The sequence below is a fragment of the Meles meles genome, chromosome 2 (genome assembly GCF_922984935.1).
Source record: "Meles meles chromosome 2, mMelMel3.1 paternal haplotype, whole genome shotgun sequence".
In the NCBI taxonomy this organism is placed as follows: Eukaryota; Metazoa; Chordata; class Mammalia; order Carnivora; family Mustelidae; genus Meles; species Meles meles.
The window spans coordinates 105,240,347-105,253,498 of record NC_060067.1 but is presented as its reverse complement, the minus strand read 5'-3'; positions in this window follow the sequence as shown (position 1 = coordinate 105,253,498).

Here is a 13,152-nt window from a genome sequence, read left to right as displayed (position 1 = left end):
TTCTGCAATGAAACTAAAACCCTTGAACAAAATTCTGCTATATACCCAAGAGTGTCATGGTTAGGTTCCAGCTTAATAAAATTGCCTAGCATTTGTAACTTTAAATGCCATTTGTCAGTTTTTTCAAGAGGACATTATAATCTATACAAGATTGAGCATGAAGTGATTAAACAATACAACCTTGAGTTGATGGGGGAGTGGGGGAGGGTGATGGTATTCCATGGGAATTGTCATGGTCCTGCCCAAATTGGAAGAGAGGGAGAAATTCTTTTTTTCTCGTTCCCCTCTAACATCAAACAAGAAGCAACTCCTCTGTCCCAAAGGGGTTCTTAAAGGCTCCATCCCAAAGAAGACCCTGATTGCACTGAGAAAATTCAATAGCAGTTAAATCACAGAACCAGAAGCACACATACTAGGGAGTAATCCAAAGTGATGCCCTCAGTTAACAAATTCTTTGTTATGTTTTTGACTTCTAGAAGCACCTGTAGATACATTTGTTCTGTGGTAGAAGGGTGTAGTTGGAAGGAGGTAATCTTGTTATTATTACACAATAACAAAACTGCCAAACTCCAGAGATGGTGCAGATGACCTTTTCTGTTTCGGTCTGTAGATAATTGTTCCTATTATCACACCAATGGCTCCTTGTAGTGCTTGGTTCACAAAGAAGGCTATACATTCCACAAGCTCTTCAACTAAGATGAGCACTTAAAATGTGATACTTTTGAAATGGTATTAGGCTATTGTGAGGGGTAGAAGAGAAAAAAATGGGATCTTTTAAAAAAAAATCTCAGCCTAGGGAAGATGAACTACCTCGAGGGGTCAAAGAGAACTTAACAGAAAAAGATTCTACTTCATTTTCATGTTTCCTTCCCATTTAAAAATTTAGCCAACTCACTAATGTTCCTGAAGCAAGAAGCAAGCAGTTTGATCTAAGAGCAATAGGCAGACAGAATGTTCACCTGACAAGTATGTGCCAAACTTCCACACAGTCTTGAGATATAAGCCTACCACAGATAGCCCAGATTGTTCACGTGGGTAATTCCAGCATCTTCCAGAAGCTCTACTAGGTATCAAATAGATCAGTTTTATATCTAATATCTGAGAGTATCTAATATGCTATAAGTATGTTGTATCATATGCTGAGGCCCTGACGGCTTGCTCACTTAATGTTCAGAAACATATGAAAAGTAGCTATTGTGGTCTCAAAGACTGAGGAAATCTTCAAGATATTCTAACAGTTCTGAGCTTCAAGGAAATATACCAGCCCATCCTGACAGAAACAGGACATAGGCAGATCTTTTTGTGAGTATGCTAAAAATTGTAAGGGAAGAAGATAACACCAAGAAGGAAGGTTACAGTCAGACACCACAATGGTTGTGGCATCAATAAATCAGTAAACAGTTTGAGGACCCATGTGATTTTGACTAATAATCCTAAACAACTATGGCAGATACAGATATACAGATATAGATAGATACCGATAGGTTTAAATGAGATAGACATGATAGAGAATATATAGAGATAGATGTTGGGATGAAGAGAGTTATAGTTATATCAACCCCTCAAAGGCTGATATAGGTAGAACTGGGATAGAAGTATGACTACTATTATCAATCAATTACTTAAGAAACAGTATCACAAGTCCTCTACTACTTCTACTTCAGTTTTAAGTGCAAGGTAAAAGAAATATTTATGCATCGATTGCTATGTTTCCATCAGTGATATCATCTTTGATTGTCCTTCCAAAATAGCACTAGAGTGATCATTCTAATCATAAAACAGTTCCATAGGACTTTGTGAACTTTAAAATAGTTTCCTATGTGTTATTTAATCTCATAATAACCCTATGAGGCAAGCAGGCTATCAGGGCATAAAGAATGAAGAGGAGGGGTAGGAAAGAAAGAAAGGAAAGAGAGAAGGGGAGCAAATCCAGTAAAATAAGAAGTAAGAAGCATTCACTGTATTTTTTAATAAGTCAGTCATTTTGCCCACTGTCTTCATAAATTTCAGTAAGGTAGTAAGGACAAAAGGCAGATTACAGTGGGTTAATAATTGCCTATTCAGTTCTTCCTGTCATCAGATATCACTCTTCAACCTAATAACAGTTCCTACCATCACCATCTCCTAATAAGCATTCCAAGGATTTAGATCTACACAGTTCTTTAGACTCTCCAATAATAATTGCTGTATAAATACTAAGAAGTAATATCATCATCACCAATTTTAGCCACCACATTTTTCATACATTCCCATACAGAGTGGGGGAACTTCAGAAAAAAAACAACAGTAAAGAGAAAGTAAAGCCAGTCAAGAAAGTGAGTTAAGAAAGAAAGAAAGCAGCAAGCACTCACTTTCCCTATAGGCCTCATAATCTTTCTTCACGAAGCAATCTAACCGGGCAGTAAGCTTACATTAAAAATGGGGCGTGTAAAGAGTGAGTTCTTGGAGACCAGCCTAGGAAAGGAAAATCCCTCCCATTTTGTCCTCAGTTCAACTCCCAAGATTCCCAGCCTCACCATGTGAGTCACACTGCAATTGCCTATGATATGCATCTGCACGGATGCCTTCTGCTTTAGCAGGGATTTCAAGCTTCTGCCTGCCTATAATAAGGGGAAAAATCAGTGCAACAATGTGACCGGATGCTGGAAAGCTGGCAGCCAGGGAAAACAGTAGTGCATTTGGCTAATTTTCTATTTCAGGGCTTTTTACTGTTAAGAAAATTGGCCTCCATGGATTAAGAGAAATTCATCATTTGCATCCCTTTCTTCAATTTGATCTCTTTGTTTCCATTTTAATATGTCGTGGGAAGTTTCCTGTGCATATGTAAACAAGCTTTGTGTTTATTTTAATCACTTTTTCCTCCTGTTTCCACGCTCTAGACAACCCAGGCCCTCCCTCAAATTCTGCTGTTTAAGCAGAACACAACCAAATTGTAACCCAAGTCTCTCCTTGTGTAAGAGGAAGTGGTAGTGGGATAGAGAAAAGGATGGCATTTCATAAAGCAGCTGAGACTTTTATTAACTGATTGAAGAACCAACCCCTCCATAAAGACTTAGTCAAATGAACTAGCTCAAGAAAGACAAGAAATCTTTGGGCTGCGTAATTTACAGCTTTGGAACTGAACAGCCACCCACAATTCTCTCTCTTTCCTGTTAATCTTGAATATTGTTTCTCTAGTTTGCCTCTCAGGGAATCACCTTAAGATCATTTCCATATCCAGTGTCTCTACGCTCTCCATCTGATTTATCAACCCATTGTAATCTACCTTTTCTCCTTACTACCTTACTGAAACTTACAAAGACAGTGGTCAAAATGACTGACTTATTAATAAATACAGTGAATGTTTCTTACTACTTATTTTACTGGATTTCTCTATGGCGTTTGAAGATGATGACCACCTTCTCCTTTAAGAAATTTCTCTTCTTTGGTGTTCTATGATACTATGCTCTCCTTGTTCTCTTCTATGTCTGATCAATTCTGTCTTCTCTGAATTCTCTTCTCCCATTCTCTTAAAAATAGGAGATCTTTGTGTTCTCCACCTCTTTGATGATCTCATTCCTTCTTGTGTTTTCAGTATCACTTCTACATAATTTTCACATCTGTATCTCTAGCTTAGACTTTCTTCCTAAGTCCTTATGTTTTCACCTGCCTATCTCACTTCTTGCCAGCTGTGGTTATTAAGGACAATTCCAACTCAGCTCCTGCTGCCACACTCCCACCTCAAGGGCCTGCTGTTGTGTGTCTTCCCATGTTTTGCCCCCAGCATCTTCTATAATGCCATAGGAGCTGGCTTGCCCACTTAAACCAAGGATGATGAAGGAGTCAGTAGTTAAATGCTCCAAAGTCCTGTCTTTCAGAAAGCACACTTTCAAAATGAGATTCTATAGCTGGATTGTCTCTAGGTGATACTAATAACCCAATTACTGGTGGTAAACAGGATAGTGATGAGACTTAGCATGCTGTAGCATTCAATTACTATGATTCTCACTCATAATAGATGTGATGAAGTATAGGAGAAAGGAAAAGGATTGCACTAAATGATATGAAGAAATAGTAATTATGGTTAGGGAGTTGAATGTCTTTTCTTAAATGTCTTAGAAACTTTGAAAATATAGAATATGGACTAGAAATAGAATACCAGGTTGTCGTTAGCTGTCAACTCAATGCATACTGTGAAGATCAGAAAGCTTCCCTAGAAAGTTTCAAAAAAAAAAGTGTTCAACTCCTATAATCAGAGGGCGGTCTATGCTGAAAGGCCAAATGTCTAAACCTTATGGAAAGACAGAATGTGTAGTATGGAGAGGCCTCTTAAACTGAAGACATAGCCAGTAGAATCCTGAGACTTAATATGGGGACATTGGGTTAGTTCATTTAAGATTGAAACTCCAGGTCCTCCTGAATCCTCCAAATTGGCAGCTTCCTCCTCCTCCCTAGAGGAGAAGAGTCTCCTTTACCTGAAGATCTTGCAAATGCCTAGTAAGATGATGTTGCCTTCTCAAAACCCATGATTGTCTCCCCTTATAGATTACAAACAAATTATGAGGGTATGACTCAGTATTTATTTAGCAGGGAAATATAGTTCTTGCTCTAGAAGGAAATAGCTTTTTTTAAAAAAAGATTTTATTTATTTATTTGACAGACAGAGATTACAAGTAGGCAGAGAAGCAGGCAGAGATAGAGGAGGAAGCAGGCTCCCTGCTGAGTAGAGAACCAGATGCGGGGCTCGATTCCAGGATCCTGGGATCATGACCTAAGCTGAAGGCAGAGGCTTTAACCCACTGAGCCACCCAGGCACCCCTGCTTTTTTTTTTTTTTAACAGAAAATGTAGTGCTGGTTTATATGTATTGTCAGGAATTAGAAGTATCTGTGTGGGAGTGGTTTTTAAGGATTAAGATGGGGAGGCAGTACATAAACCTGGATACAGTAGATTTATTCACATTGAACTATACATGTCCATGACTCAGGATTTAATGTCTCAGCAAGAACACCTGGATGCAGACCTATGCCAGAGCTGGGAGGCCTCCATGAAGCTTAGTCACAACTTTGGCCTATAGTAATAAACATGGAGATACTGTAACTGCCTTGGCAGTGTATTGGAGAAGAATTTGGAAGGCTCAGGGAACTGTGAAAGAAAACTCACCCTAACCATGTTTTGTAGGATATTGCTTTATTAAGAAAATAATGTGATTCCCCGAATTATCCAATATGAGCCATTATTAAATGAAAGGCCAAGGATAAGAATTTGAAGCAACACTACCCAGTCAAGATAGTATATTGGAAGCAATACTGCAATCCATATGAAAATACAATGTTAGTGTTTCAATCAAGACATAAAGGATACAAGTATCATTGTCCTTATATTGCTGTCTAGTTAACATCACTCTAAACGGTGATTGATTACCATGAAATTGGTAAATGAAAGCCACAGTTTTGTGTCTGTGTGAAATGTTGTATCTTTACTGGAACTGATCAATACTCCTTGTTAATCAAATGGTAACTTGGGTATGTAGCTATTAAGCTGGTAAACAGATTCTTTTCAATCCCTATCAATTAATGAGGATTAAAGCAATTCATATTTATGTAGAAAGGATACCAGTACACAAGCCAGATGTTGATTGTGCAGCTCTAATCAATCATATAATGGAAATAATATACTGCAATTCAGGCTTCAACAGATCTAGAGGATACAAGTTAATTATATGAATGTATGGCCAGGATCCTCCTATCACTACTAATCTATTGGACCAGTTACTTTCCCTCAACATATAATTTTGTCCTGAATCTTCCTCCTCACAGAGGAAAAAAATCTTTGTCCTATACACAGCTCAATAAGTTGATGTGAGACAGAAAATTCTGCCACTACACTGCAGCTCCATTCATGATTTTTCCTAAGAGACAATAATGAGAGAAAATGCTGTTTGGCAGGGCTTTGGTCAATATATTTAGTTGGCCACATTTTTTGGAGGAGAAGTGGTCTGAAGTAGGGGTACATAGAGGTTCCTATGCAACAGATTACTAATACGAAGAGGTAAGTTTAGGATTGGCTCTTTACCATCACTGCCAATAACACACTTGCAAAATTTATGCTCTTTCCCTGCAGTCTTAGTCTCTGTTGGATTAGAGTTTCTAACTCTGAAAGGGGTGGCAATATCAGGGAATTCTTTCATCAGCAAACATCATATAAGTATTCTGTTGAACCTGAAGCTATAGTTCCTCATGCTAATGGACCAACTGGCAAATACAAAAGATCCTCTACTGATGGGAACATTCAAATGTGATTCTCTTGTGGAGCTAGAGCTGCCACAGAATAGAGATAAAGTGGACAATGTCTACAGCTTGGAGCATTAACCATAGTGTATTATGCTTCCTTGCCTGGGGACAAGAGCTAACTGGTAATTAGTGCAATTACAGCTTCATAAGGGCAAAGTAACCAAAGACCCAAACCCCCTCAACCTTACTAGGCAAGCAACTTAGACCAGCATAAGTGTTGGCTGAGGATTATAAAATCTATATTGCTGCCTAACAAAACTTCCCTAAACTTAGTGACTTAAAGTGAAAAAAAAAATTACAATGTCTCTTGATTCTGTGGTTTTATTGGATAGTTCTTCTGCTCCATGTAGTGTTACCTGGGGTACTAGGGCAACTGAAAGATACAAAATGGCTTCACTCACATGACTATCAGTTGACATGCAGGAGCTCTGCTGGGGTTGTTAGCCAGTGCACTTGGTTTTCCTTCACATGGACTCTTCACGGGGCTACTTGGGCTTCTTCACAGCTTCTTCACGGTAGTCGGGTTCCAAACAACAAAGGCAAGAGCTAAGATCTTTTAAAGCCCAGCCTCAGAAGTTACAAAGCATCACTTCCACCAATACTGTTGGATGAATTTACCACAGGCCAGCCAAGATTCAAAAGGAAGAGAAACGGACTCCATGTCTCAGTAGATGAGTAGCAAGATTATTGCAAAAGAGCATGTAAGATGGGAAATATTGTTGCAGCTATCTCTGAGAATGAAATAAGACAATCTACTGCAGCACTCAAACATTTCTGAATGAATGAATGAGTGAGAAAATGAACAAATTGTCACCTTTATTCCTGTCACTCTTCCCATTTTACCACATTTTTCTCTAGGGTTTCATGCTGTCACTGTTCTTTTGTTGGATAACTAACCTTTTCTTTTAATAAGAGCTACTAAAATTTTAAGCTATTAGGATCAAGATTTACATTAGTTTCATCTAATATTCTCTTGGTAGAAAATGCAATCCCTTTTTTAAGCCTGTATTTCAGGACTCTCTCTCTCTCTGTGTGTGTGTGTGTGTGTGTGTGTGTGTGTGTGTGTGTGTGTGTGTGTGTTGGCTTATTACATATCTCCAACAGTCCAAGATAGCTTTAATATTCTGACTCAAATTTTAAATTTCTGAATTTCAAGACCCATGTCTAATTTTACCACTTATATAATACACAGTACAATGATATTTAATAAATGTAAGGAAGATCATTAGTTGACTTGTAGTAAGATTGCTGAGTCTTTAATAGCCAGATAAAGAAGTTTTTTTGTCCTATTTCCAAGTCTATGCTACGAAACTCCATAAAGAATGCAGAAATGTGGAGTGTCTAGGTGTCTCAGTTGGTTAAGTATCTGCTTTCGGCTCAGGTTGTGATCTCAGGGTCCTGGGATAGAGCCTGGGGTCAGGCTTCCTGCTCAGGAGGGAGACTGCATCTCTCTCTCTCATTTTCTCTCCCTCTGCGCCCCCCATTCTCCCTCTCTTTCTTAAGTAAATAAATAAAACCTTTTTTAAAAAGTGTAGAAATGACTACTAAACATAGATTGGCATTGTATTTTTTCAGGTATAATCCAATTGATACACAATGAGAACACTCAGTTTTTGAGTGTTTCCTTCCATCCACTGAATTTCTTTTAAGACCAGATGGCCCTGGTCAGAGGACTTCTAGTTTAATTAGTCATTTCCTGAGGACACATCTCTATGGTTTGTCCTTTTCAGTATAGTTCCTCTTATTCCTCTTCCTTTTCTTATTTATTGGAGTTTGATCTAACTTCTCTTTTGAGTGGAACATTCTAAGATCTCATAACATATTTTTGCTCTATGACTTCATAAATGGCCATGTTTGTGTACTTGCCATAGTCTCTTCTTACTCTAGCCTCTACCTTTATCTTTCTATTCCTTTTGTTTCTGCTAGTTTTTGCTTCAGAAACCAAGCCCTAAGTAAAATAATAAATTATCTATTCCAAATGTTCTTGAATCAAAAATATTAGCAAGTGTGTGAACCATCACTTGCCCTGGATCTACCAAACCAGGTTCAATTCCTGTGGCCAAATATGTGGATACAACTGCTTGGAGCTTGGCATATATATCTTCACAATATCTGTGGTTAGGTTCTGGAAATAAAAGAAATTCTAATTAACCCATGATGTAGCTAAAAGTCTACTAATTGTTGGACAAAATTGTCATAAGCCAGTCAAGATTCGGGGGAAAGAAAAACAGACTCTACGTCTTGGTGGATGAATAGCAAGATTATATTGCAAAAGAATATGTAAGATGGGAAAGAGCTGAGTTTTAAGTCACAGGTATATTTGAGTTTTAAGTGGCTGAGAACTCTGAGGATGGGAAATTAGAGAGAAAGCAGGTTTTATTGTAGCTTAGGGAGATGGTTCTCATGACAATAGCCATCTGTCTACCATGTGTAGTTGTCCAGGAAGCATATTTCAAGTGCAAGCTGGAATTTATTTCCTGAGTACTGAAAATGGTACATCTTTCTTTGATTTGCCCTAGTAGGTGAATGCATATTATCAGGGAAATGGTACTAGTTTCCTTCTTTAGAAATTTTTAAAAGCTTCCCACAGAATATAAGGAACAAGGACTTATTTTCTGTCTTAAGCCCCTTTTCTATGGGGTGATATATGTAATCTGTGTTTCTTAATCCTTGCTCCTACTTCAGACACCAAACAAGGTAACAATAGTTGATGTTGAATATGGACTTCTTGATGATGCCTGAAATCTAGCGAGAGGCTGACTCCACTTCCTTCTCTTCATCTGTTGGCCATTGGGAAAACAATATACTACCTGATTCTAATTAGCTAAGTGATAAAAAGAAAGGACAGAGACATAAACTTGAAAAAAAAATCTTTAAAAAAATTGAAGTACACAAGGAAATTGATTCAGGTCACCAATGCCAGGGAATAAATGCTGTGCCACCTTACCATCGGGGTGCCAACAGAGCATTGATTCCCATTCCTAGGATTACAGGAGGGAAACTGGTGCTGGCTCTAGTAGGTCTGCATGGTAGTTGCAAGTGAAGAAGTGTCTGGGGAGACCAGAATGACTAAGAGAAACTTTGTAACTTACTCTGGGAAATTTTTAAAAATTAAAGTAATAAATCTCCTCATTAAAGTATAAGTAGTTTGAAAATTTGCTTTTAGCAAATCCATAAATATGAAAATTATCTCACTGATCCAAAAGGAGATATCAAGTTAAATGCCAGGAGTGAGATATATAATTCCTTTGGCATTAGCCAAGAGTGAAGGAGAGCAAGCTTTGTGCTTTAAATATTTTAAATAAACAGCTTTCCACAGGCCCAAATGGTCATAGCATCTGCAGTCCCCAAAATATCTATACCTGATACAGAACAACATATTACATGTCTCTCATAAATGCACAGAGAAGAGTTTTACAAACACTCAGAATACAAAATAATGTATTCCAAAATGCATTCGTAAATCAGTTGATTGTAGTTAGAACATTTTTCCACACTAAATCCATAGTTCAGGCTCTCAGGTGAATCTGAGAAATTCCACTTAATCATGTGGTTGAAAATCTAGACCATCCAGGTGCTGAGTACTATATTTCAAGTTATTTGAGTCCTACACCACTGTGAACCCCAAAGGTAGGGAGAAGAGGAAAAGTAGTTTTCATGGTATCCCAGGACGATGGTTCCCATGACAACAAACATATGTATTTGTGTCTCGCTTAAAAGTAAGAATCATCAAGGTGTATGGCAGAGAATACATGCTATCCAAATCTCTAGCTTACACATATCAACATAATTTTATGGAGTTTTTTTTATAATTTTTTAAAGTTAATGCTATTTTATATAAAACTACTTCCCACTTAGAATTTTCATTCATTTTTTTTTCTATCTCAATCCTAATTTTGCTTTCTAAAACGAAAATATAAAGACTTTAATGCAGTAGCCGTTTTCCCCAGTGGTCCAGGGGCTCCACTGATAAGACCCATATTATAGCACATGTCAACCTTTAAACTTAAACCATTGCCCTTGGCCTATCTTTTCCTAACAGAGGTTTTTACTGCTTTCTCCTGTAGCACCTTTCCCTTGAGAAAAAATTCCTGACAGCTTGAAACTGTAGTTTATTCGAATTTAGTGAACTGCTTAGTGCTTGTGTTAGGGTGCATCCCCTGCCTTTGTCACAAACCACAAATTCACATTTTGAGGCTCTTCAACAATAAACTCTCTCAACAAAACTGTGGCATTGGCTTACATGTCTACTTCATACATAAGTTTCCCTATAGAATTTGTGTCATGACAGACGTTAGGGATAAGATTCTGGAATCTTATGTAGCATCTAGAAGACCAAAAAAGATTATATTTGGTATTCCCCTTTCCTCTTATTGTCTCCTCCTTTCTCTATCCAAGTCTTCTCCCTGGAAACTTACTCCACCATGTATTCTTCCTGAGTTAGAATTTTACACTTCATTTTTTTAAGCAAGATGTGCTATTCAGATAAAGCCTTGGCTGACTTACATGCTAGCCTAACTGTAATTACCTGCTTTGTATACTGCACCACCAAAGCCCCCAAAAGTAGGAGGTATTTTTTTTGGAGATGCCAGCGATTTGGAGGGGGGTAGTTCTTGGGGGGCGCTAGTAATTCTTGTATAAGTAGTCATTCCAAGTTGTTAGTGACAATTCCCATTCTCCAGATGGTCTGGAGAAACTATGTGTTGGTGCCAAACCTAGCTCAAGGTAAGCCTTAAGTCTTCAGTCCGAGCCAGTCTCAAGAAGTCTTATTCCTATTCTCAATTTGAAGTATTATTAGCTAACACTGAGAAGGGGCAGACAGAAGCATAACCTCATGAAATTCAGCCCAAGTCTTCCAACTTTTTAAGTATTATTTCCTACTAGCCTTACATTTAATAGAGGGTCACTGTTGTGTCATACATTATTTATCAAGTACAATATCCTACAGCTCATCTTTCCAGAGATGTCTAAAACATTCAGGACTTAGGTCATCAGCTCAAAATTTACCCACTGTTAGGTCAACTCCAATTGACAATTTAGTTCATGTGTCATTCTCTTTGCCAGAAAGTCAGTTATCAATTATCCACTTAGTTACTGGCCATTTTTATTTCTAGTCTTACTAACACTAAAAAAAAATCTTTTGTAGGTAACAGTTGAAGGAAAATTATTAATCATAAATGCAGAGTAAGTTTAGTGATTTTTTTTATATTTAAAAGGAAGCATTTGTTAGTTATAAATATCTGGTCTCCAGCAGATACAAATGGATTAGTTCTGGATTGGAGAAGAAACAGTTCCATTATCAGAGATGATAGAACATAAACTACAGATAGCCATCTTGCGAAATCATATTGGCAAGAAGAAATACTGTGATAAATCAATGTAACTGTAAATAAAATTCTTGTTGGAAGTCTCACCAGCAATCTTCTTAGAATGGAGAATGCAGCACTTTTGTGATATTGGGAAAATTCTAACTTAAGTCAAAGGTAGTTTTGGATAGCTATTGGCATCTCATTGACTAGGTAAAAATCAATAAATCATTCCAACATATTTATGCCTCAGTTTCTACTTCTGTGAAAGAGAATGAATTGCATTTGTGTTTGAAGCTCTTACGACCAAGAGAAGCAATATATCATAATGATTATGTGCATAACCCTGGAAACATTCTGAATGAGTTTGCAGCCCATTCTGACACAATCAATAAATAACCTTACAACAAGTTACTCCAGCTTTCTGTGCCTCCATTTTTGCATTCATAAACAAGGTGGAAAATTATATGCCAACTTTGGGGGATATTGTAAACACATCAACAAATGGATGTCAAATATCTAGAACAGTATCTGATACAAAGCAATGATTCAATAAATGTTGGGTCTGTAGCCATAACCATCAAAGCAAGACTATATATATTTTTGGGGGGTTTATTTAAATTCCAATTAGTTAACACACAGTTAATATTAGTTTCATGTGTACAATATACTGATTCAACACTTCCATACATTACCCGTGCTCATCACAAGGGCACACTCTTTAATCCCCATCTCATAAAATCCATCCCTTACCCACCTACCTTCTGGTAACCACCAATTTGTTCTCTATGGTTAACATTTTTTCTTGGTTTGCCTCCATCTCTAATATTTTTTTTAAAGATTTTATTTATTTATTTGACAGACAGAGATCACAAGTAGGCAGAGAGACAGGCAGAGAGAGAGGAAGGGAAGCAGGCTCCCGGCTAAGCAGACAGCCCGATGCGGGACTTGATCCCAGGACCCCAGGATCATGACCTGAGCCGAAGGCATTGGCTTTAACCCACTAAGCCACCCAGGCACCCCTCTAATATTTTTAAAGCAATCAGAAAATACAGTTAATGAAGCTGTGACTGGTCTTCTTGACATTTTGTTATCATACTTTTCCAAGTGCTTTGCAATGATTTCTGTTATATATCTGAATATTATTTTTAAGATAGTATTAAACTGAAGCACCATGAGAGCAAAAGAAATCATTTTGAACTGAGAATTGGGATACAGTGGCTGTCTCTGCAACCAACCAATTATAACCTTAAGTGATTTGGGCTTGTGTTTCCTCTTCTGAAAACTGAGGGCTATAAATTCATTATCTCTAAGGTCCCTCCAGATCTTTCATTCTTTCTACTAAGATGCATTTGATCAGATTATCTTGAAATAACCGGAATGCCATTTTATAATAACCATTTTTTAACACGTAGGTTTGCGGAAGTATAAGCTTATTTTGCTTCTTTTAAACTTTAAATTCAAGGTTTGTGTTAACCAAAATAGACAGAAGTCTCATGAATGTTGAACCAGAAATGTGCCAAAAACCAATTCTCTACCAAGGATTCAAATATACAATACTATAAATTAATAAAT